Source organism: Fistularia commersonii, chromosome 24 (genome assembly GCF_037954325.1).
Source record: "Fistularia commersonii isolate RoL2024-O1a breed Wild chromosome 24, RoL_Fcom_v1.0, whole genome shotgun sequence".
NCBI classification, from domain to species: domain Eukaryota; kingdom Metazoa; phylum Chordata; class Actinopteri; order Syngnathiformes; family Fistulariidae; genus Fistularia; species Fistularia commersonii.
Window position 1 is genome coordinate 8,899,326 of NC_141307.1, and position 26,793 is coordinate 8,926,118.

General features: G+C 43.0%; 4 non-coding genes across 4 annotated transcripts; all 4 read right to left on the bottom strand.

Moving 5' to 3' along the window:
• Positions 1–19,158: 19,158 nt before the first annotated feature.
• On the bottom strand, positions 19,159–19,230 carry trnap-ugg (transfer RNA proline (anticodon UGG)). The gene has a single exon. It is a non-coding gene; the product is annotated as a tRNA-Pro (tRNA).
• Positions 19,231–21,092: 1,862 nt separating this feature from the next.
• Positions 21,093–21,211, bottom strand: LOC147220225 (5S ribosomal RNA). Its single transcript, XR_015108585.1, has one exon. It is a non-coding gene; the product is annotated as a 5S ribosomal RNA (ribosomal RNA).
• A 993-nt stretch (positions 21,212–22,204) lies between these two features.
• LOC147220226 (U2 spliceosomal RNA) lies at positions 22,205–22,395 on the bottom strand. Its single transcript, XR_015108181.1, has one exon. It is a non-coding gene; the product is annotated as a U2 spliceosomal RNA (small nuclear RNA).
• Positions 22,396–24,265: 1,870 nt separating this feature from the next.
• On the bottom strand, positions 24,266–24,384 carry LOC147220227 (5S ribosomal RNA). The gene has a single exon (XR_015108653.1). It is a non-coding gene; the product is annotated as a 5S ribosomal RNA (ribosomal RNA).
• Positions 24,385–26,793: the final 2,409 nt, after the last annotated feature.

Sequence of the window (26,793 nt, forward strand, 5' to 3'; positions counted from 1 at the left end):
GACCACTGATAATCTCCCTCCATCTTGGGCTCCACACAAGAGCTCACCCCGAGGGCTCAAAATGATGAGACGCCCACAGGGGGACCTAGAGAATAAGCTGCAGAGAGCTGGGACCAAAGTAATAAAGGCTACCATCAGTAACACACTACGCCGCCAGGTACTCAAACCCTGAAGTGCCAGATGTGTCCCTCTACTGAGATAGCATGTGTCCCATCGCGTCATCTAAATTTACTGGAGGGCATTTGGATGATCCAAAAGAGGACTATGAATGTCCTATGGTCAGATGAAACCAAAATACAACTTTTTAGTAAAAGCTAAGTGTGTCATGGCTGGGGGAAGGAATGCTGAATCACATTCAAAATAACACCATTGCCAGTGTGAAGCATTGCTTTGGGGCTGTTTTTCTACAAAGGGACCAAACGACTGATCAGAAAGGCTGAAAGGAAAGAATTAATGCGGCCATGGATTCTGAGATTTGGAGTGAAAATCTCCTTCCATTTGCAGGAGCATTGAAGATGAAACGTGGCTGGGTTTCAGTATGACAATGATCCCAAACACACCGCCCGGGCAATGAAGGAGTGGCTTTGTAGGCAGGATCTACAAGCGGTAAGAGGTCTGCATGGAGGAATGGGCCAAACTACCAGCAACAGTGTGTAAAAACCCTGTGAATACATCAAGGGTAGGCAAACCCTTCAGCCGAAGGGGATATTCAAATCTTTGTACTTTTTAAGACCTTAAAACACTTTATAGCCTAGCCTTTGACACTTTATGGTTTTATTTGTATTTCTCATTCTCCCTCCTTCCGACTATTATTTATTATTGTTATGTTTTACTTGAAACTCTGGCACAACCATTTCCTTTGGGATAAATAAAGTTGTTCTTATTCTTATTCTTAAACAGGCCACATCTGGCCCATCAAAGATTGGTACAGAATTCATGCTTGATATGTATGATTGGATCAACGAATGTGGGAGCTCAAAGTGGAGATTATCAATTTTTGGAGCTACTTCAGAACTCTTGAGAATTTATCCTGAACTGAATGACACAGATTGGCTTTGTTATTTAACATTTACTGTGGACCTACTGACACACATGAATGAGCTGGACGTGAAGATCCAACCGAAAAAACGGTTTGTGAATGAAATGCAAGCAAATGTCAGAGCCTTCAAAACCAAGTTGGTTTTATTTTCAAAGCAAATATCAAAAGAGTCTGATATGTACTGTTCACAAATCCATTTTTTGTTTTACATGTATCATATTGTCAAATTTTAAAAGTCAATCCGGCCCCTGAGCCAAAAAGTTTGCCCGCCCCTGGAATACCTTATGAAGACTTTTCAGAAAACCTTTGACCTGTCATTGCCAGCAAAAGGTATATAAGAAAGTATTGCTATGAATGTTTGTTCCTGACCAACTACTTATTCTCCATCATTATGTCCAAATAAGTTTGTTAAAAATCAGACAATGTGCTTTCTGTCTCTCATAGTTGAAGTATACCAATGATGAAAATGAAAGACCTCTATCATGTTTTGAAGTGGGAGAACTTGCACAATTGTTGGCTGACTAAATACTGTTTTGCCCCACTTTATCTGGATACTGGGCACTGACACCTATTCAAATCAACATTTTAAAATGAGCTGATTTAGACTGTAATGATCATTTTGAGCTTATTTTAATCAAATTGTCAAATATTCAAATACAACATTCAAGTTTTTAGTTTCACCTATGAACAGGGTGATGGCAATCAGCACCAACAACACACTGAAGTCTCACAGCACCTTGTCTGGACTGAAAATCAATGTCAAAATGAAGCTATGACAAACAGTGCACCTCTGCGTGAATTCTGTCCTCTTTAAACATATCTTGAACCCCCGGTGCATGTCTTCGCGATAACAAGTCATAACTTCTCACTCCAAACTCACCTGAAACACAATAACAAATAAAATCTTCAAAGGGTACAGAAGAGACCTGCATGTTTTATTCCTCAACCGAGCCAAGGCGTCTTAATCCATCCCCACATCTGTCATCTGGGAGGCCTTCAACCTCTTCCAAGTGCATGAAACCACCACGAACCTGGTCAGAAGCTTCCTCCAGCATTTCTTATTCTGTAAAACAACCACAGAGTACAAAACATGGTGATCATTGGAAGTGGGCTTCAGGGCAGGCTGCGTCACATCCCCTCCAGCCTTTACCATGGCAATGGAGATGATCATCGGTGCATCTCGGTGGAGCGACGGAGGGGAGCTACTGCAGGCTTGACAGCGGCTGCCTCCGATTCGTGCCTCCAAATAATTATTGGAAAAGCCCCCCAGTACAACAGTTGAAGAACATGAAATGACCACCTAGATCCCCACCATCACCTCTACCAAATGCCAGCTGGAGAAGCTTCACTCCAACACTACCTGGGGAAGAAGAAGTTGGAAGCCAACAAGTAAGGGAGCATTTCCATCGTGAAAGGAAAGCTTACTGGCCACGGTTCCACCTCGTCGAAACAGCCATTCCTTTGATATCAGAGCTGCAGGTCCAGCCTTGGATGGTGGAAGCCTCAGATGCAGAACAGACCAACGCTGCATTGAATCCCTTCAGTGGGTTGTAGGACAGGATACAGATTGGATTGGATTGGAAAAGCAGGATTTCCCTTGAAAGGTTGTAAACATCAGACTTTTCTACTCATCCTGAAATTTATTACAAAACACACAAGAGATGTGTTTCAGTATTACACATTTACAATACGCAATTAAAAATGTGTCTGTAGATCTTTGTGCAAGTCGCTACAAATCAGCCTTGCTTGTTCAGAGATGATTAAAAAATCCTTTTCACAGAAAGGTGGATTTAGAACTCAGTAAAATTAAAAAAAACATTGTAACAGTTTTACCAGAGATTTTCAATAATAATGTTTTCGTTTCCCATATGAACAAGCAGATGAAAATGTGTACAAACAACAGACGAGAGTGCCACATGACCACAAGCATGTAATTGATTCCTAAGTACAAATACAACCACAAATACAAAACTTTTTGAGTCATGCATTGCTCCATTCAGAAGCTGATCCAGGGTCAGCCATCGCAGCCATTCAACGACAAGAAAAACGTCAACTATGAGTTCCGATAGGCTGGAATGACCGAAACGACATAGACGCTTCAATTTTCATGAAGAAGTCAGAACACAGAACACATTCCGTCCATCCTCCTGATGCCACAATTGGTTTCTATTGTTTTACAAACGGGAGAACTTTGCCACGATCCCGGTCTGACAGTCTTTAAACGCGACCAGTGTGGTGGACGGATCGGGGCTGTCGTCTTTTGTCGTCAAACACAATCCATTTGCGCTAAGATCGGATTCCTTGGTGGGAATTTATTTCGGTACACGGAAGCAAGGCGTAGAGACAGATTGTCCAGTTAACAAACTTATGTCACACGTCACCCACAACCCTCCTGCCTCTTTGCATTATCATCTACCAACATAATACAGTAGACGCACCAAATGGCACGTTAAACATTCGTCTTCACGATCTTTGAGATGTCTGCCATCAAATTTGTTATTATTTGCAATTTGAGAGGGTGCACCGTCATCTTCACTTAAAACAACATCGCTGATGCATCTTCCGCATCTCCCCTGTCACGTGGTGCACGGCCGACCAATAGGAAGCCTTCTTCTTCTTCTTCTTTCGGCTTTTCCCGTCAGGGGTCGCCACAGCGAGTCAACTTTCTCCATCTAACCCTATTCTCTGTGTCTTCCTCTCTCACACCAACTACCTTCATATCCTCTCTCACTACATCCATAAATCTTCTCTTTAGTCTTCCTCGAGACCTCTTGTCTGGCAGCTCCAATTCCAGAATGCGTCTACCAATATATTCTCTATCCCTTCTCTGTACATGACCGAACCATCTCAGTCTGGCTTCTCTGACCTTCTCCAAAACATCGAACATGTGCCATCCCTCTGATGGACTCATTCCTGATCCTATCCATCCTGGTCACTCCCAAAGAGAACCTCAATATCTTCATCTCTGCAACCTCTAGTTCTGCCTGCTGTCTTTTGGTCATTGTAATAGTTTCTAGTCCATACATTATCGCTGGTCTCACCACTGTCTTGTACACCTTTCCGTTCATTCTGGCCGATAGTCTTCTATCACATAGTACCCCTGACACTTTTCTCCACCCATTCCAATCAGCTTGGACCCGTCTCTTCACCTCTTTTCCACACTCTCCGTTGCTATGGACTGTTGACCCTAAGTACCTGAAATCCTCCAGCTTCTTGATCTCCACTCCCTGTAGCCTCACCGTTCCACCTGAGTTCCTCTCATTCACACACATATATTGAGTCTTGCTGCGACTAACTTTCATTCCTCTCTTTTCTAGAGCATACTTCGACCTCTCTAGAGTTTCCTCAACCTGTTCCCTGCTCTAACTACAGATCACAATGTCTGCAAACATCATGGTCCATGGAGATTCCTGTCTAGCCTCATCTGTCAGCCTGTCCATCACCATTGCTAACAAGAAGAGCCTCAGACCTGATCCCTGATGGAGTCCCAGCTCCACCTTGAACTTCTCTGTTACCCCTACAGCACACCGTACCAGTGTCTCACAGCTAGCATACATGTCCTGCACCAGTCTAACATACTTCTCTGCCACTCCAGACTTCCTCATACAATACCAGAGCTCCTCTCTTGGCACCCTGTCATATGCCTATTCTAGGTCTACAAAAACACAATGCAGCTCCCTCTGGCCTTCTCTGTACTTCTCTATTAGCATTCTCAATGCAAATACTGCATCTGTAGTACTCTTCCTAGGCATAAAGCCAAACTGCTGTTCACAGATGCTGACTTATGCTCTCAGTCTAGTTTCCACTATTCTTTCCCATAACTTCATTGTATGGCTCATCAACTTTATCCCTCTATAGTTGCCACAATTCTGCACATCCCCTGTATTCTTAAAAATAGGCACCAACACACTTTGTCTCCTTTCTTCAGGCATCTTCTCACTGTCTAAGATCCTGTTGAATAATCTAGTCAGAAAATCTACCGCTGCCTCTCCTCGACACTTCCATACCACCACAGGTGTATCATCAGGGCCAACTGCTTTTCCACTCTTCATCTTCTTCAATGCCTTCCTCACTTCACTCTTACTAATTTTTGCTACTTTGTGGTCTACAATAGTCACCTCTTCTACCCTTGCCTCTCTTTCATTTTCCACATTCATCAGTTCTTTAAAGTACTATTTCCATCTTCCCATCACTCTTCTAGCATCTCTCAATACATTTCCCTCTCTGTCCTTAATCACCCGGACCTGTTGTACACCCATTCCATCTTTATCTCTCTGTTTCGCCAACCTGTATAGATCATTCTCACCCTCCTTTCTATCCATCCGAGCATACAAGTCATCGTACGCTTTTTGTTTTGCCTTTGCTACCTGTATCTTTACCTTTCGCCACATCTCCCTGAACTCCTGTCTATTCTCTTCAGTCCTCTCAGTATCCCACTTCGTCTTTGCTAACCGCTTTCTCTGCATATACTCCTGCACTTCCTCATTCCACCACCAAGTCTCCTTATCTATTTTCCTTCCAGATGACACACCAATTACTCTCCTATCTGTCTCCTTGATAATACAAGCTGCTGTTGTCCAATCATCTGGAAGCTCACCGTGGCCACCCAGACCCTTTCTCAACTCCTCCCTGAAAACCATGCAACACTCCTCCCTTTTCAGCTTCCACCATTTTGTCCTGTGCTCTGCCTTTGTCCTCTTCATCTTCCTTGTCATCAGAGTCATCCTACAAACCATCATCCTATGCTGTCTGGCAACACTCTCACCTACAACTACTTTGCAGTCACTGATCTCTTTCAGGTTACCGCATCTATACAAGATGTAGTCTACCTGCGTGCTCTTACCCCCACTCTTATAAGTTACCCTATGTTCCTGTTTTTTTCTGGAAAAAGGTGTTCACTACAGCCATTTCCATCCTTTTTGCAAAATCTACCACCATCTGTCCCTCTGCATTCCTGTCCTGGATACCAAATCTGCCCATCACTTCTTCATCCCCTCTATTGCCTTCGCCAACATGTCCATTGAAGTCTGCACCTATTACCACTCTCTCATTTCTGGGAATATTCTGCATCACTTCATCCACCTCATTCCAGAACTTCTCCTTCTCTTCAGATTCACATCCCACCTGCGGGGCATAGCCACTAACAACATTGAGCATCACACCTTCAATTTCCAATTTCAGACTCATAAGTCTATGTGACATTCTTTTCACCTCTTGGACATTCCTAACAAACTCCTCCTTCAAGATAACTCCTATTCCACTTCTCTTCTTGTCAGTACCATAATAGTACAACTTAAAGCCTGCTCCCAAGCTTCTAGCCTTACTACCCTTCCACCTGGTCTCCTGGACAAACAGTATATCCACCTTCCTTCTCTGCATCATGTCGACAAACTCTCTACCTTTTCCTGTCATAGTCCCAATATTCAAAGTCCCTACTCTCCCTACTCCCTACTCCCAGGCTCTTTCCTTTCCTCCTCTCTCTCTGCTTCTGAACACGCACTCCTCCTCTTCTTCTCGTTCTTGTTCTTCGACCCAATAAAGCCAATAAAGCCACAATAAAGCCATCTAGTCAAAACAATTTTGACTGTTATATTCAGCATATTTCAGCACCAGATACCAGCATTAAGAATACCATGGTTATTTACAATATGTGCCAAAAATCTTTAACTTGGAAGATAAAAACTTTTTGTCCAAATGCCTTTATCTTTCATTGTTGAGTCTGGATTTGAGTGAATTTATTCATTTTGTAGATTCTATATTTTGTAGAATTCTTTAATATTCAGCATATTTCAGCACAAGACACAACCTTGAAAGAATTCCAAAGTTATTTACAACTTGTGCCATAAACATTCGACTTAGTGAGATAAACGTTTTTGATCAAATGGCTTTATCTTTTAAACCTGCTGCTGGATTTCAGTAAATGTGACATATATTGTGTAGAATCATGGCCTATTCAACATATTTTAGCACCAGACACCAGTTTTAAGAATTCACTTGTTATTTATAACTTGGTCCAAAAAGCTTCAACATCATGACATGAAGAGTTTTGACCAGATAGGTTTATGGTTTAAACCTTTGGGTAGATTTAGGTAAAGATGGCATACTTTGTGTAGAATCACATCATATTCAGCACCAGGCACCAGCATTAAGAATTCGAAAGTTATTTACAACCTGTGCCAAAAATCTAAAACTTGGAAGATAAACACTTTTTGACCAAATGGGTTTATCTTTTAAAGATGTGGCTCCATATCAGTAACTGTCGCAGATATTGTGTAGAATCATGTCCTTTTCAATATATTTTAGCACCAGACACCAGATTTCAATAATTCTTTTCTTCTTAAAACTTGTTCTAAAAAGCTTCAATTGGTAAGATAAACACTTGATGTCCAAATGGCTGGATTTCAGTAAATGTGACATATATTGTGTAGAATTACGCCCTATTCAGCATATTCCAAAAACAGACACCAGATTTAAAGAATTCCAAAGTAATTTACAACTTGTTCCAAAAAATTCAATTTGGTGTGAAACATTTTTGAGTAAATAGCTTTGTCTTTCATTCTTTCGGCTGGATTGAGTGAATTTATACATTGTTTCGATAGTGTATTATCACATCCTAATCGGGAAATTTCAGCACCAGACACCAGCTTTAATGAATTCCAAAGTTGGCAAATACCTTTGCCAAAAACCTTAAACTTGGAAGATAAACACTTTTTGACCAAATGGCTTTATCCTTTGAAGATGCGACTCCATATCAGTAATTGTCACATGTATTGTGTAGAATCATGTCCTTTTCAACATATTTTAGCACCAGACGCCAATTTTAAAGAATTCCCTTCTTGTTTAAAACTTGTTCTAAAAAGCTTCAACTGGTGAGATAAACATTTTATGTCCAAATGGGTTTATGTTTTAAATCTGCAGCTGGATTTCAGTAAATGTGACATATATTGTGTAGTATCACTTCATATTTAACATATTGCAGCACCAAACACCAGTTTTTAACAATTCACTTCTTATTCAAAACTTTTTTCAAAAATCCTCAACTTGGTGAGGTAAGAACTTTTCAATCAAATGCCTTTATCATTTAAACATCTGGCTGGATGTTAGTGAATCAGACATTAATTGTTTAGAATCATAGCATAATCATCAGCATATTTCAAAAACAGACACCAGTTTTGAAGAATTACAAAGTTATTTACAACTTTTGCAAAAAAACCCTCGACTGGCTGAGATGAAAAATTGACCAAATGGCTTTATATTTCTAACTGTTGGCTGCATTTAAGTAAAGATGATATATACTGTGCAGAATCACATCCTATTCAATAATTTTCAACAACAGGTGCCAGCTTTAAGGAATTCAAAAGTAATTTACAACTTGTTAAAACCTACTAAACCTGCAACATGATATTTATACATTTGACATATTTTGTGTAAGTTCAAATCCTATTTAACATCTTTCAACAACAGATACCAGCTTTAAAGAATTCCAAAGTAATTTATAACTTGTTCCAAACACCTTCAGTTTGGGTGATGAACATTTTTGACTAAATGGCTTTATCTTTCATTCTTGCGGCTGGATTTGAGTGAATGTATACATTGTTTAGATTCTGTATTGTGTATAATCACATCCATATCGGGAAATTTGAGCTTCGGACACCAGCTCTTAAGAATTACAACTTGTGCCAAAAACTGTCAACTTGGTGAGATAAAGATATTATATCCAAATTGCAACTATGAGAGCGCAAAGACCAGACATCCCCCTCCCTTTTTTTTTTTGATATTAATGTATTTTATTTCCTGAGTTAGCAACTTGCTCCTTTCCTCACATTCACTGTTCGTAAGTATGTAGTACCACATTCCACCACAGGATGGCGTGAAACCAACTGTGATTAGTTTGCCGAGACGAGGTCACAGCATTAGTTCAGTGCTGTGTTGGACGCCAGTAATGTGGCTAATGTCTGTGTTACAGCCGACAACAAAACCCGCAAAACCTACACACTGAATCATCATCATTCACGTGTGCAACACAACCACTACAAAAGCTGATGCAGAAGCTGTAGTTAAACCTATCTGTAAATATATTCTGCCAACCCATGGCATACTGCAGAGAATAAATGAAGTTGTACACAATGGGTCAAGTTATGGACATTGACTTAAAGAGACATTGTTCTTATCATCCACAAACTGCAGGGTTAGTGGAAAGAACAAATGAAACAGTAAAAAACAGACTAAGAAAATGTATGGAACATACAGGAAAGACATGGCGAGAGTGCATATATATGGTAAAAATGTATATTCAAAGGATTGATTCAAAGGATGGAGAAGCTAGAGCGGAGAACTGAGGAAGCGGAGACCAGGGTATGCCAGGTGGAAGACACAAGCCAGCGCCATGAGAGGATGCTGAGGCACCTGTTGAAACGGGAGGCGGCCCTGAAGAACATGTGCGATGATCTACAGAACCGGATGCGCCGCAACAATCTGAGAATTTATCAAGTCCCCGAGGAAAGTGAGAAAGGTGGCATGATTGGTTTTGTGAGGAACTTAATTGAGACGGCGCTACAACTCCCGCCCGAGCTAAATATAAAAATCGAGAGGGCACACAGATCACTAGGGCTAAAGCCTGTGAGTTCAGCGCCTCCGCGCTCCATTATCGTGAGGTTTCTGGATTATACAGTAAAGGAAGCAGTGCTGCGACAAGCATGGGCCCAAAAACGAGTGAAGTTCCAGAAGGGAGTGATTTACTTTAACCAGGATTACTCTCCAGAAATACAGAGGAAGAGAACCCGGGTCCGAGGAGTGATCAAGCAGCTGAAGGAGAAGGAGATCCGGGCAATGTGCCGCTATCCGGCGCAGCTGAGAATCAACTTGGAGTCGGGAGTGAAAACATTTCCTCCGCTGGTGGATGCTGTGCCAACGTTGAAGAAGCTCGGCATCGAGTTGCAGGTTAGCAAGAGAGAGAGACTGGAATGGGAACTCTCAAAAGATACATGATACATACAAGACAGGATGGTGGGAAGAGAGAAAGAAAGGACACATCACTGTCCGCCGCAGACCTGCGGACTGTTTTGCCGGACTAAAATGATGAGGAGTACTGTGCCCGGGTAATGTTAAAATAATTAGATAACGTTATTACTGTCAATCTTAAAGTTCTATGTGTATTACTGTTTATAGTTTAAACAGCCAAATATGCTGAAGTTAAGTGAATCATATTGTAAAGTTATTGAGAGGAGAGGAGAGTTAACTTTGCTATTATTTTCAATTAATATTTTTTTACGATGAGACCGGTGTTGGGATCACCGCCTCACCAAAGGTTTTGTTTTTTTCTTTGGTCTGTGATTTGGACAGCACTCAGTGCACTTTGCCCAGAGGGAATCTTAAATCACAACCCTCTGCCTGCATTGCAACAGGAGCTGGACAGATCTCTGTACTCAGCTGGACTATTGGAAGTCACATATGTTTACTTTATTTTTTCTGTTCTGTGTTTTAAGAGTTCTTATTTCCTTGACATGTCGGTTAGGTCGGCACAAGTGATTTTTGTTACTACGAGGGCAAGGATAGTTACTTTATGCAAAGGTGAATCTGGGGAGGGTAAAATGAAAATAGGAAATACCGATTTATGTCACAGGTAGGGATTGTCAGTTATAATGTCAAAGGATTAAATAATCCTATAAAAAGAAAGAAAATGCTGACTCAGTTGAAGAAATGTAATTGCTCAATAGCGTTACTACAGGAAACACACTTAAATGAGGTAGAACATAAGAAATTGAGGAGAGACTGGGTTGCACAGGTATTCTATGCTTTTTCTTCAAACAGCAGAAAGAGGGGAGTAGCAATTTTAATTAGTCATTCAATTAGTTTTGCAATTCAGAGAGAAGTGAAGGATAAAGCGGGGAGATATATACTTATTATGGGAACCTTGAGTGGAGTAGAGCTAACTATCATGAATATCTATGCCCCTAATGAAGATGACCCCAATTTCTTTAAAGAAGTGGCAACTGTAATGGCAAGAGAAGCCAGAGGTACTATAATTTTAGGAGGAGATTTCAATTGTGTTTTAAATGTAAAATTGGATAAAACTCCTTATGATTATGGGCCCATTAGCAGGAAATCCAGGGCAGCAAAACATATGTTGGAAGAATTAGGACTTGTGGATGTTTGGAGGGCTAAGAACCCGACCACGAGAGATTTCACCTTTCTGTCCATGGTACATGGGTCATACCCAAGAATTGATTTGATTTGCATTTCAAAACAAAGCTTATATAAAGTCAGAGAATGTGTTATTGAACCTGGTACCCTATCTGATCATGGTCCTGTATATATGAAATTAAATTTAGGCTTTGGTTGGCACTTCAAATACTGGAGACTAAATATTTCATTGTTGACAGATTCAAGTATAAAGGAAAACATAAAAAAAGCAATTGATGAGTACTTCAAAATTAATGATAATGGATCAGTATCCCCCTCGACTCTTTGGGAGGGGGCAAAGGTGGTGCTGAGAGGGAAATGTATTGAAATTGCGATTAGATTAAACCGACAGAGAATGGAAAAGGAAAAACAGCTGGAAAGTGACATAAAAAGACTAGTACATGAACACAAAATGACAAGGGACAAAAATGTCTTTAAACAAATACAAGAAAGTAAAACCTCCTTGGATGAACTTCTCACACAAAAAGCAGAGGGAGCACTTCGATATACAAGCCAAAGGTACTATGAAAAGGGAAATAGGGCAAGCCGGCTACTTGCCTTTCAACTGAGGAAACAACAATCAAGCCGTATTGTCCCTAAGATAAAACACCCCTCCTCTCTGACCGAGGTCTCCCACCCAGAGGAGATGGCTGAGGCATTCCAAACTTACTATAAAAATCTTTATGATACATCAGGAGAAACACAAGACAAAAGGAAATTAGAAGATATATTCAAAAATCTTGATTTAAGAAAACTCTCTGCATCTGAGGCGGACGAATTAATAGCTCCTATCTGAGAAAACCCACCTATCTGACCCACCTAAGACCTGGTCTGAGGCAGTAATAGCGGTTATACACAAAGAGGGGAAAGATCCATTAGATTGTGGTGCCTATAGGCCAATCAGTTTGTTGGGGAATGACGTAAAGATTATTAGTGCCATATTAGCAAATAGAATGCAGAAGTATTTAGGTAAATTGATTAATCCAGACCAGACCGGTTTCATACCAGGTCGACAAGGAGCAAATATTAGAAGAGCATTAAATGTACAATCAGTGGCAAGACATTCAGTTCACCCGTCAATGCTTCTCAGTCTAGATGCTGAGAAGGCGTTCGACAGAGTGGACTGGACATATCTGAAATTTACTATGGAACAAATGGGATTTAATATGACATTTATAAATGGATTGAAGCACTGAATAAAGACCCAATATCAAGGGTCAGGGTGAATGGGTACCGCTCCCAATTTTTTCACCTTAAAAAAGGAGTCAGGCAGGGGAACCCAATCTCGCCTATTTTTTCGCATTGTGTATCGAACCGCTTGCTGAATTGATAAGGACAAACGATCAGATCGAGGGAATGGTAGATGAAGAAGGGGAGATGCACAAAATTTCGTTGTTCGCGGATGACGTTCTTTTGTTTATAAGAAACCCTCAGTCATCTATACCGGCCCTTATGCAATGCCTGAGGGACTATGGGGAGGTGTCAGGGTACAAGGTGAATGAGGGGAAATCAGAAGCAATGATGATAACAGGATGCTGGCCGACATGCTTGGACGGACAGGTGAAATTCAAGTGGTCAAAAGGGGGCTTTAGATACCTGGGAATCATTCTCACACACGACACAAGTCAGCTATATAAGGCAAATTATGGCAAACTAATTTCTCAGATCAAAAATGACATGGAAAGATGGGAGGTGCTTCCTTTGTCCTTAGTTGGGAGGATAGAAAGTATCAGGATGAATGTCCTACCTAGAATGCTGTTTCTGTTCAATGCTCTGCCTATCACTGTTCCTGTATCTACCTTTACATTACTGGATAAGCTCATTTCCAAATATATATGGCAGAACAAGAGGCCCAGAGTGAGATTGAAAATACTCTGTGCACCCAGAGATAAGGGCGGATTGGCCTTGCCACACTTAAGAAGTTACTACCTGGCAGCACAACTTGGAAAAATGGTCTCATGGATAAAACTAGATATGGACACAAGATGGGTGCATATAGAGCAAGGTTCAGATAAAAATGTTTCGCTTTCAACTCTCCCCTTTCTAAATTCAAAAGCAAGACGTGGACTTAAGATACAAAATGAATATGTCAACCATACACTTAAGGTTTGGGAAAAGACAAGACGATTCCTGAATCTACCTCTAGCTCTATCGAGGGCAGCAAAAATAACAGCAGCAGGTGACTTTCTGCCAGCAAAGATGGACGGTGGTTTCATTAGATGGGCAGGGAAAGGTTTAATCACAATAAATCAGTTATTTGAAGGAAGAACTCTGAGGGCTTTTTCACAACTTCAGGCAAAATACGACATTGATTCTAAGGATTTATTTTGATATTTTCAAATTCGACATTATTTGATGACACACAAAGAATGGGACAATATTAAAGAAGCTTCAACTAATTTTGAACAATATTGGACTGAGATAGTTGAGAACAAAATGAACATTAAAAATACAATATCAGATATATATGGCAGGATACATATGGACACTTCAGTTGACACACTGGATGTGAAAGCTAAGTGGGAACTGCAATCTAATGCCATGATTGCTGATGGAGAACGGGAGAGTTCTTGGTTGCCCTGGCAACAATGTTTAAGCAGCCCAACATGGAGGGAGTTCAGCTGGAAGTTAAGAATAAGGTATTTTAAATCTCCCTTGATAATAGCTTCGTATGATAATAACTGTTCTCCCCTGTGTTGGAGGGGCTGTGGCATAACGGGGGACTTTTCCCACATTTTTTGGGACTGCCCTAAACTGATGAAATTCTGGGAAGAGATAAAAAAAACAAATAAGTGAGATTTTAAAATTAAACAGACCAATTGATCCACAGCAATTTATTATGGGTACAGCATCAACAAGCGGCCTAAGGAAAAAACAGGTGTTTACGCTTAGAGTTCTTCTATTAATTGCACATAAAATGATCACAGTAAATTGGCTCAAACCCCACCCACCTACCCTGGACCAGTGGCGTCAGAGGCTTAAGGATGTAAACTGCATGGAACGCATAACAGCAAACTTACGACTTCAGACAGACCTATATCTTGACAAATGGGCACCCATTAAAAAATATTTGGAGAGTTGAAGATATTATCTCTATTTGACTGAGTTAGATGCTTTTCTTGGTGTTTGTGTTTTGTTTTTTTTTTGTTTTTTTTTTTCTGTTTTTTTTTTTAGTTTTATTTTATTTTTCACTTGCTATTGAGGAAATAAGTGACCTATAAAGAGTATTGTATAATGTATATCTTGTTATGAGGTTTTGTAAGAATGTATAAAACTCTGTTAAGGAACCTGTTCTAATAAATGTTCAAAAAAAAAAAGAAAAACATTTTTGACCAAATGGCTTCATCTTTCTTGTGGCTGGATTTGAGGGAATTAATACATTGTGTAGATTCTGTCATGTGTAGCATCACATCCAGATCAGCATGTTTCATCACCGGTCACCAGCTTTAAAGAATTAGAGATATTTACAACTTGTGCCAAACAACCTTCAACTTAGTGAAATAAACATTTTAGGTCCAAATGCCTTTATTTTCAAACTTCCGCCTGGATTTCATTACAGTTGACCAATAGAGTGCAAATTCACATCACATTCAACAATTTTCAGCAACAGACACCAGCTTTTAAGAATTCCAAAGCAATTTACAACTTGTTCCAAATGCCTTCAATTTGGCGAAATAAACATTTTTGATCAAATGGGTTTCTCTTCCCTTCTTGCGTCTGGATTTCAGTGAATGTATACATTTTGTAGATTTTATATTGTCTAGAATCACATCTTAATCAGCATATTTTAGCGCCAGACACCAGCTTTAAGGAATTCCAATGTTATTTACAACTTGTTCCAAAGAGCTTACACTTTGCAGGGTACACATAATTGGACAAATGGCTTTATATTTCATTCTTGCTGCTGGATTCTAGTGAATTTATATAATGTGTAGATTTTTTATTGTGTAGAATCACATCCTATTCAACATTTTTCAACAAGAGTAACTACCTTTAAAGAATTCTGAAATAATTTACACCTTGTTCAAAAAACCTTAAATTTGGCGAGATAAACATTTTTGACCAAATGGCTTCATCTTTCCTTCTTGCGGCTAAATTAGAGTGAATTCATACATTGCGTAGATTCTGTATTGTGTAGAATCACATCCAAATCTGCATATTTCATCAACAGACACAAGCTCTAAAGAATGACACGAAAACCATCAACTTGATGAGAAAAACAATTTTGACCAAATGGCTTTATCCTTTAATCCTGCGGCTGGATTTTAGTAAATATGAAATATATTGTGTTGAATCATGTCCTATTACGCATATTTCAGCAACAGACACCAGCTTGAAAGACTTCCAAAATTATTTTCAACTTGTGCCAAAAACCTTCAATTTGGTGAGATAAATACTTCCTGAACAAATTGCTTTACCATTTAAACATGTGGCTGGATTTCATTAAATATAAACTATATATTGTTGAGCATCACATTTTTTTTTAGCATTTTTTAATTTTGTACTTCTTTTATAGCTGGTGTCTGGTGCTGATATATGATGAATAGAATGTGATTCTACAGATTAAATGTCATATTTACTGAAAACCAGCAACAGGATTAAAGATAAAGGAAATTAGTCAGCAAGTGTTTATCTCACCAAGTTGAATCTTTTCTGAGCAAGTTTAAATAACAATGGAAGTCTTTAAAACTAGTGTCTGGAGTTAGAATGTTTTGAGTAAGACGTAATTCTATTACAATATGTCACATTTACTGAAATCCAGTCGCAGGGATAAAAGATTAAGCCATTTGGTCAAAAAGCGTTAATCTCAACAAGTTGAAGGTTAATGGAACAAGTTTAAAATTATTTTAGAATTCTTTAAAGAACTCCAAAGTAATTTACACCTTGTTCCAAACATTTCTAGGCCATACAGCATCGCTGGTCTCACCACAGTCTTGTACACCTTTCCTTTCATTCTGGCCCATAGTCTTCTATCACATAGTACCCCTGACACTTTTCTCAATCCCATCCCAACCTGCTTGGACCCGTCTCTTCACCTCTTTTCCACACTCTCCGTTACTCTGGACTTTTGACCCCAAGTACCTGAAATCCTCCAACTTCTTGATCTCCACTCCCTGTAGCCTCACCGTTCCAGCCGAGTTCCTCTCATTCACACACATATATTCTGTCTTGCTGCAACTAACTTTCATTCCTCTCCCTTCCAGAGCATACCTCCACCTCTCTAGATTTTCCTCTACCTGTTTTCTGCTCTCACTACAGATCACAATGTCATCCGCAAACATCAAGGGGTTTCCTGTCTAACCTCATCTGTCCATCACCATTGCGTACTAGAACGGGCTCAGAGCTGATCCCTGGTTGAGTCCCTCCTCCACCTTGAACTTCTCTGTTACCCCTACAGCGCACCGTACCAATGTCTCACAGCTAGCATACATGTCGCGCACCAGTTTAACATACTTCTCTGCCACTCCAGATTTCCTCATATAATACCAGAGCTCCTCTCTTGGCACCCTGTCATATGCTTTTTCTCGGTCTACAAAAACACAATGCAGCTCCCTCTGGCCTTCTCTGTACTTCTCTATTAGCTTTCTCAACGCAAATACTGCATCTGTAGTACTCTTCCTCGGCATGAAGCCATACTGCTTTTCACAAATGCTGACTTCTGCTCTCAGTCTAGTTTCCACTACTCTTTACCATAACTTCATTGTACGGCTCATCAACTTTATCCCTCTATAGTTGCCGCAATTGTGCACATCCCCTATATTCTTAAAAATAGGCACCATCACACTTTGTCTCCATTCTTCAGGCATCTTCTCACTCTCTAAAATCCTGTTGAATAATCTAGTCAGAAAATCTACTGCTCCCTTTCCTAGACACTTCCACACCTCCACAGGTATATCATCAGGACCAACTGCTTTTCCCCTCTTCATCCTCTTCAATGCCTTCCTCACTTCACTTTTACTAATTTGTGCTACTTTGTGGTCTACAATAGTCCCCTCTTCTACCCTTGCCTCTTTCATTTTCCCCATTCATCAGCTCTTCAAAGTACTCTTTCCATCTTCTCATCACTCTTCTAGCATCTGTCAATGCATTTCCTTCTCTGTCCTTAATCACCCGGACCTGTTGTACATCCTTTCCATATTTATCTCTCTGTTTTCGCCAACCTGTATAGATCATTCTCACCCTCCTTTCTATCCATCCGAGCATACAAGTCACCGTACGCTTTTTGTTTTGCATTTGCTACCTCTATCTTTACCTTTCGCTATATCTCCCTGAATTCCTGTCTGTTCTCTTCAGTCCTCTCAGTATCCCACTTCTTCTTTGCTAACCTCTTTCTCTGTATACACTCCTGCACTTCCTCATTCCACCACCAAGTCTCCTTGTCTACTTTTCTTCCAGATGACACACCGAGTACTCTCCTATCTGTCTCCCTGATAACTCGAGCTGCTGTTGTCCAATCATCTGTAAGCTCACCGTGACCACCCAGACCCTTTCTCAACTCCTCCCTTAAAACCATGCAACACTCCTCCCTTTTCAGCTCCCACCACTTTGTCCTCTGCTCTGCCTTTGTCCTCTTCATCTTCCTTGTCACCAGAGTCATTTAGCTGCCCCACCTCATGGGCTCATCCAGGTGGATGAAGGGAATATAAATAAAGAAAACAAACTATAATAGAGATTTAATAAAGCGCGAAAAACAGTCAACATGCAAGCAGTGGGCGTGGCTCGTTGGTCTTGGGGTATGATTCTCGCTTAGGGTGCGAGAGGTCCCGGATTCATATCACTGATGATTCCCTGACTCTCATCTCCTTTGCTCCTACTTTTTCACAGCGCTGTAATGTGAGCAAGTAAGTTTGTTTTGTTTTGTTGTCATTTGAACCGGGATATTAGCTCCGACTCCTTTGTTGCACAGGATGAGAAAACCTAATGGCAAATGAGATGTGACTTGATTTTCTCTGCAATGCTGATCACAATCAATGGAGCCCTATCCCCACCATAATTGGGCCTGGTGGAGAAATACAAGTATTACTAAGCAAGACATGAGACAATGTCAAAGAGTCCCAACATCTCTTCAGCGGCAGTGCTGCTTCTACCGTAGAGACTGGGAGAAAATGAAAAGTAAAGCAAAGGCAAAGTCTACCGTGAGACAAAGGGACATTGTGGGCCAATTCAACATGGCAAGAGGTGCAGGAAAACAAAAATATCCCACATGACGGAAGGCTTCTCCCGCTGAGCAGCACCAGCTGGTGGTACTGGACATGCACCACCAGGAAGAAGCAGACTGAATTGCCAGAGCTTTGTCCCTCACCAAGCATGGCCGCTGGGTGAGCTGAGATGGTGTAAAAAGTAGTATGATCTTTTGGAGCGGCAGTGGAACATGGAGGCCACAAGCTGAGCTTGACCATCAGATCCATGTATGATGTCCTGCCCCCTCCTGCCAAAGTACAAAAGTATTTTGGAGAGGATCCAGCCTGTTTCCAGTGTCCTGCCGAAGCAATCCCAAAGAAAATCCTTGAGGGCTGTAAGACCAGGTTCCCCTGAAGAATAATCAGAGCCTGCATGCTAATCTGAAGGCAGATTCACCTGTTGCCCCAAGCAAACGGTGAAGTGCCTGGTTACTGCAATGGAAAACGAGAAGGTAGCCAGCAATGCCATGGGCCCATTGTAAGCCCTGGTACTAAAGGGCTTACGAGTAGACTCTATTTTCAGTCTCACCATTCTGGATGACATTATAGCGAGGTGGTCCTGAGAACCAAATACTACAAAGGTGTCTTCCTTGTGAAGCTGACACTTGGGAGTTTTTTCTTCTATATAAGTAATCATTGGGTGGAAAAGTCTGTGATGGTTGAACATTGCTGCTGAAACAGAGGATGCAAGGTGTGTGCGAAGAGTAGACCAGATCTGTCCGTATGACACAGCAGAATGTAGCATTGGAAGGGCTCGGGCTCGTCCGGGATTTGAACCCGGGACCTCTCGCACCCAAAGCGAGAATCATACCCCTAGACCAACGAGCCACAAAAGCTTGCAATGAGTTGAGTCACGACCAATCAAATTTGATTATTCATATAGCGCCAAACACCAACACAGCGTTTCCATGATGCTGTACAAATATAGAGCAGGACTGAACCACACTCTTTGGAAAGACTTACAGAATACCCACATTCCCGAATAAACAAGCACTTGGAGACGCTTTGAGGAAACACTGCCCTTTACCAGCTCGAAACTGATATGAGATTCCTGAGCCTTGGGGTTTCCTTCTGATGACCACCTGCTTTTATTCTAATATGGCACTAATGGCAGGCAGCCACTTGCTGGGAGTACAATGCAAGGTGTGAAATGTAGCTGAGGCCGTGGTCTTCACATTCTACAGTCATGGCCAAAAGTTTTGAGATTGCCACTTTCACAATGTCTGTTCCTTCATGGTTTTTAGGTGTTTGCCAGATGGTTCTATTGTTGTGTCATTCTCCAAACTTTTGGCCATGACTGTACAGACCTGGTCGTCCCATCACAATTGATGAACAGCTTTACCCATCAGAAACGTTGCCCTTTGATTCAATATATTGCTACAAAACCAGATAAGTTTGGCATCAAACCACCAAACACCAGCTTTAAAGAATTCCAAAGTAATTTACAACTTGTCAACTATTTACAACTTTACAACTATTAACACCAACGCCATCTTCAAAAAGGGTCAGAGCCGCCTGTTCTTCCTCAGGAGGCTCAGATCTTTCAATGTCTGCAGGACCATGCTGCAGATGTTCTACCACTCGGTGGTGTCCAGCGTCATCTTCTACGCTGTTGTGTGCTGGGGCAGCAGGCTCAAGACAGCTGACGCTAACAGACTCAACAAGCTCATCAGGAGAGCTGGATCTGTCCTGGGCGTGGAGCAGGAGTCTATGGTGCAGGTGTCAGAGAGGAGGATGCTGAAGAAGCTCCTCAGCATCATGGACAACATCCATCACCCCCTGCATGCCACACTGACGTCCTGTCAGAGCTCTTTCAGCCGTAGACTGATACCACCGAGGAGCTCCACTGAACGCCACAGGAGGTCTTTCCTCCTGAGGCGATCAGACTTTTTAACTCCTCTCCATTCAGCCGCCGGCAACCATAACAACCTATCTTTAACCTAAAAACAAACAAAAATGTGCAATATCTCATTTCTGTGCAATATTCAGAAACTGTGCAATATTTCATCATATTTCATCTCATCTCGTAACAGTTACACTACAATGTTCCCTTCTATCATACTATTGTGCACTCCTTACCTCACTTGTTACTAAGACACTTATAGTTTTATCACTGCTTACTAAGACACTTTATAGTTTCACTGAGACACTTTATAGTTTATAGTTTATTTTTATTTCTAATTCTGCCTTTCTTTTATGATTTGTTACTGTTATATTTTCTGTAACTCTGGCACTGCAATTTCCTTCGGGATTAATAAAGTTGTTCTTATTCTTATTCTTATTCTTATTCTTAAGAAAAGAAGCGAGGAAGGCAACGAAGAGGATGAGGAGTTCAAAGGCAGTGGGTCCTGATGACATGCCGTACATGTGGAGGCATGGAAGTGTCTAGGAGAGCCAGCGGTACGGAGGTCAGCGACTGGATGATTCAAAAGAAAAAGAAATACAGCACACATGGAAAAATACTGTACAGGGATGACAAGAAAGGCGACGAGCGACAGACAGCGACGGACGGAGGCGGCGAGACAACGGAAAGTGACCCGAAAGGTAAGGCGAGGAACTATGACTGAGCGCTTCACTGTGACTCCGGTGGGACAGACACAAGGGAATGAGCGCGGGTGTCCGTGTGTGAAATGTTGGCGCTCTTGAGAGACAGCACCCCCTGCTGGGGACAGAGAGGACAAACATGAAAAAGCTTACAGCACCTGGTATTCCAAGGCGGTCTCCCATCCAAGTACTAACCAGGCCCGACCCTGGTTGGCTTCCGAGATCAGACGAGATCGGGCGTGTTCAGGGTGGTATGGCCGTAAACGAGGGAGACCCGCGCGGAAGGGCATTTTATAAGCAGCCGTCCTCTGTCTTTTCCACCTCCAGTCATTTCCACATCTGTCAGGAGCTCCTTCTATTTAGTCTCCATGATTACAGCCAGTGGCGCCCGAGGCTACTCTAACCGAAAATCATCAGACACTCCTTAGGCTACAGCCTAAGGTAAAAAGGGAGCTAGCAAAGGCCATAGCATAAAAGTTCAAGGTGGAAGCGGGACTCCGTCGGGGATAGGCCCTGAGCCCCTTCTTGGTCGCAATGGTGACGGACGGGCTGATGGATGAGGGTAGACATGAATCTCCACGGACCGTGACCTTTGCGGATGCCGTTGTGATCTGTAGTGAGAGCAGAAAACAGGTGGAGGTCAATCTAGAGAAGTGGGGGTATGCACTGCGTACTCAATCGGGGGGGGGAACCCACGCGGACTCTTCACAAATACTGCAGGATCCGGGAGCTCAAACACCATCCGTCTCGCACACACACGCACACACCGCCCTGCGTGAATCTCTCACACACACACACTCCGTCAAAAAAACGTCAACTCTGAGTTCTGACGGGCCGGGACGCCGAAAACGACACGGACGCTTCAATTTTCACGAAGAAGTCAGAGGACAACCGGAACACGTTCCGTCCGTCCTCCGAATGCCGCGAGGGGTTTCTGCCGCTCTACGGCCGGGAGAACTTCCCCTTGAGCCCAGTCTGACACAGTCTATCGGGGGCAATCCATCCGTTTCAAATGCGATCCATTTAGGCTCAGTTCTGGTCCATAGCGGGATTTTATCGGGCTGCACGGGGCGAATGGTAGGGACAGGGTTTCAGGCAGACACGCTCGTGTGTCGCTATCTACCGCTCCCTACCGGCAGAAACAACGGGGACAGTGTCGCTGGTCACGCAAGGCACAGACAAGATCTGGATCCCATGTATGTTGGTTACGTATGACGTTGTTGGAGGACACGGCAACCTTGACACCGGACACAAAAGCGGGGGGTGCACCGTTCCCGGAGATACTGCAATACCAGGTCGATGCGCGGAGTGGACGGAGCAAGCCCCTATCCCATCTCCCTGTTCCAAAAATCAATTTAATATTAGGTCCGAGGATAGGGGACGTACCAGATGTTAAACTGATAAAAACAGATACTACACTTGATCTTAGCCAAAAGGCCGAGGAGCGATAGCCCCGCGCCCTCGCTCGACACCAACGCATTCCCCGCACCGTCAACTTCACTCACGACTTCATTCACAAATAAACCCCCACGCCGTCTCCGCCGCTCGGCCCGGAGCGACGGCGCATCTCCCCCATCGCCCCCATCGCCCCCATCGCCCCGGAGACGGAGGTCCCGGTGGAGGCCGACGTTCCTGCTTTACAAGAAACAACATGGCTGATGCATCTTCCGCATCTGCCCGCTCACGTGGCGCGCGGCCCCCCGACAGGACGCCGGAGCATCAAAGTAAACCCAGGACTTCAACAAGCAGACTCCTCGGAACCTGATGAATGAATGGGGAAAAATGAAAGAGAGCCAAGGGTAGAAGCGCTGATTACTGGCGATCGCAAAAGGAGAAGAGACAAGTGTAAAAAGAAGCGAGGAGGGCATCGAAGAGGATGAGGAGTTCAAAGGCAGTGGGTCCCGATGACGTACCGTACAGGTGGAGGAATGGAAGTGTCTAGGAGAGCCAGCGGTACGGAGGTCAGCGGCTGGATTATTCAACAGCGAGAGACACAAACGAGAGAAAAAGAAATACAGCGCACATGGAGAAACACTGTACAGGGATGACAAGAAAGGCGGCGAACCGAAAATCATCAGACACTCTTTACCTTCGGCTGCAGCCTAAGGTAAAGGGGGAGCTGCCAAAGGCCATACCAGGACTGGTATGCACGCGGGGACAGTTCATGACAAGAGAAAGAGAAAAATAAATAAAATACACATGGAAAAAAGGACGAGTACCACAGATGCAGTATTGGCGCCCAGAATGCTCATAGACAAGTACAGAGGGGGCCGGCGGGAGCCGCATTGCCTTTTTGTACACCTAGAAAAGGCCTACGACAGGTTGCCAAGAGAGGAGCTCTGGTATCCTATGAGGAAGTCTGGAGCGGCAGAGAAGTGTGTTACACTGGTGCAGGACATGTATGCTAGCTGGGAGAAATTGGTGCGGTGTGCTGTAAGACTGGACCAGAGAAGTTCAAGGTGGAAGCGGGACTCCGTCGGGGATAGGCCCTGAGCCCCTTCTTGTTCGCAACGGTGACGGATGGCCTGACGGATGAGGGTAGACGTGAATCTTCACGGACCGTGACCTTTGCAGATGCCGTTGTGATCTGTAGTGAGAGCAGAAAACAGGTGGAGGTCAAGATAAGATAAGATAAGACCTCCGTCACGCCCCGGACACAGAGGTCCCGGTGGAGGCCGATGTTCCTGCTTTACAAAAAACAACATGGCTGATGCATCTTCCGCATCTGCCCGCTCACGTGGTGCACGGCCCCCCGACAGGACGCCGAAGCATCAAAGTAAACCCAGGACTTCAACAACCAGACTCCTAGGAATATGATGAATGAATGGGGAAAAATGAAAGAGAGCCAAGGGTAGAAGCGCTGACTACTGCCGACCGCAAAAGGACCAGAGACAAGTGTAAAAAGAAGCGAGGAGGGCATCGAAGAGGATGAGGAGTTCAAAGGCAGTGGGTCCTGATGACTTACCGTACATTTGGAGGCCTGTAAGTGCCTAGGAGAGCCAGTGGTACGGAGGTCAGCGGCTGGATTATTCAACAGCGAGAGGCACAAACGAGAGAAAAAGAAATTCAGCACACATGGAGAAATACTGTACAGGGATGAAAAGAAAGGCGGCAAGCGACGGACGGAGGCGGCGAGACAACGGAAAGTGACCCGAAAGGTAAGGCGGGAAACTATGACTGAATGCGTGTCGCGCCGGGCTTCACGGTGACTCCGGTGGGACAGACACAAGGGAATGAGCGGCGTGTGTCCGTGTGTGAAATGTTGGCGCTCTTGAGAGACAGCACCCCCTGCTGTAGACAGAGAGGACGAACATGAAAAAGCTTACGGCACCTGGTATTCCCAGGCAGTCTCCCATCCAAGTACTAACCAGGCCCGACGCTGCTTGGCTTCCGAGATCAGACGAGATCGGGCGTGTTCAGGGTGGTATGTCCGTAAACGAGACTAGCTTACGCGGAAGGGCATTATATAAGCAGCCGTCCTCCGTCTTTTCCACCTCCAGTCATTTCCAGATCTGTCTGGAGCTCCTTCTATTGCGTTTCCATGATTACAGCCAGTGGCACCCAAGGTTACTATAACCAAAAATCATCAGACACACTTTACCTTAGGCTGCAGCCTAAGGTAAAGAGGGAGCTAGCAAAGGCCATACCAGGACTCAAATTCACGGCGGGACAGTAAATGACAAGAGAAAGAGAAAATTAAATAAAATACACATGGAAAAAGGAAGAGTACTACAGATGCAGTATTTGCGCCAAGAATGCTCATAGAGAAGTACAGAGAAGGCCCGTGGGAGCCCCATTGCCTTTTTGTACACCTAGAAAAGGCGTACAACTGGTTGCCAAGAGAGGAGCTCTAGCTACCTCATATGGTGTTTTAAAGTTCTTCTTTCTTGTTCAGTGAGAGAAATCTAATCTCTGCTGGGCTTTAACAAGTGCATCTAAGTCAGGTTGAATGTCTGAAGTGGAGATGTGAAGCACAGCTGACAGATGATCATCAGTGAGAGGATCTATACCTGGATTTTGTAAACTTCATCATTGAAAATGTTTGTTCACAAATGTAGGTAGAGCCAAAGAGAACAAACATCTTCTGAGCATGTCTCCTAATGTTTGGAAAGTTCTCCTCCTTGAGAGAAGAGTAGAAATCCAGCAGAGATCCTGACTTAAAGTGCTCTGCCAGTACTACATCATACTGCAGGTCAATGAGTTCCAGCCGAAAATCACTGGGTGCATCATCCACACGGAAGGTAAAGGGAGAAGAAATCATGTGCATGTCATCCTCCATTGCTCTAAGATCCTCAAATCACCTTGAAAACTCACCATACAATGCTCCTCACATGGATGAGTACCTGCAGAGGTTATCAGCTGATGGTGTGACTTCTTTCAGGGTCAGCATGTGAGTGAGAGTGTTGTTCTCCTGTTGTCTTGAAAGCAACTGTATCTTTCTCATGAAAGCCTTCACCGGGCTGTGCATTTCATGCACAAAAAGGCCCTTGCCTTGCAGCTTGGTGTTCAGTTCATTTATCAGTGCAGTCACATCAACAGCAAATGCAAAATCTGCCATCCTGTCCTCATCTGCAAGCTCTGGGATGGCCTTGCCTTTTGTCTCACAAAACTCCTGGATTTCTGCTTTCAGATCCCAGACTCTTTTTAGCACTTTGCCCAGGCTGAGCCATCTCACAGAAGTGTGGTAGCCAATGTCACTGTGCTCACTCTCATGCTCCTCCAGAAGTGTTATAAACTGTCTGTGATTCAGTGCCCGCGCCCTGATGAAGTTAACTATTATAGTAACAACATCGATAACATGGTTAATTTTTAGCACTGATGTGCACAACACATGTTGGTGTAAAATGCAATGTAAAAATACCAATTTCTGATCAGGGTCAATTTCAGTCACTTTATCCTGCATGCGTTTTAAAAGTCCGACATTTTTCCCTGTAAGATTTGGACAACCGTCCTTGGTGACACCTGCCAGTCTGTCCCATTTCAGTCCCAACGTGTCCATACAAGCATTTACCTCAGTGAAGAGATCGCTCCCTGTCGTCATCCCTTTTAACGACCGCATTGCTGCCAGCTCCTCCGTAATCTTGAAGTCCGGCGCTATCCCACGGACAAATACGAGTAGCTGGGCTGTGTCGCGGACATCACAACTCTCGTTCAAAGCCAAGGAGAAAAAGTCAAAACTTGGCACTTCACGTTGCAGCTGTAGCTCCAGATTCCCCGCAATGTCCTCTATCCTTCTCGCCACGGTTTGCCTGGACGGCGGGACTTGCTCAAATGCCGCTTTTTTTTCAGGGCATATTAGTGCTGCAGAGTCTACCAAGCACTCTTTCACAAACTCCCCCTCTGCGAATGGCTTGCTGTTTTTGGCTATTTTGTGGGATATCACGAAGCTGGTCTTGGTTGCTGCATCCCTGGATGTATGAAGCTTGGTAAAAAAGCCTTGCTGCGTTTGCAGCTTAGCTAGCAAAGCTTCCAATGTCCGCGTTCTTTCGTCATCAGTCAGGTTTTTATATTTCTCTGCATGTTTCGTCTGGTAATGCCGACTCAAATTGTAGTCCTTAAACACGGCGATCTGCTCCCCGGAAACTAAACACACAGCTTTACCTCCAACTTCAGTAAATAAATACTTAGCTGTCCAATTTTTGTTGAAAATCCTACATTCGGCATCTACCTTTCTTTTTTTAGCCTGAGACGACATTTTTGAGGGTGAAAATTGTCTTGTGATTCAATAACGTGCATGTCTTGATATACGCATTACGTCATTATGTGCGTGAATTAAAAAAAAAACAACTTCAGAATAAAAGCAGTGCAGCTTTACCCCATGAATGAGGTGAAATTAGAAAGTATGTT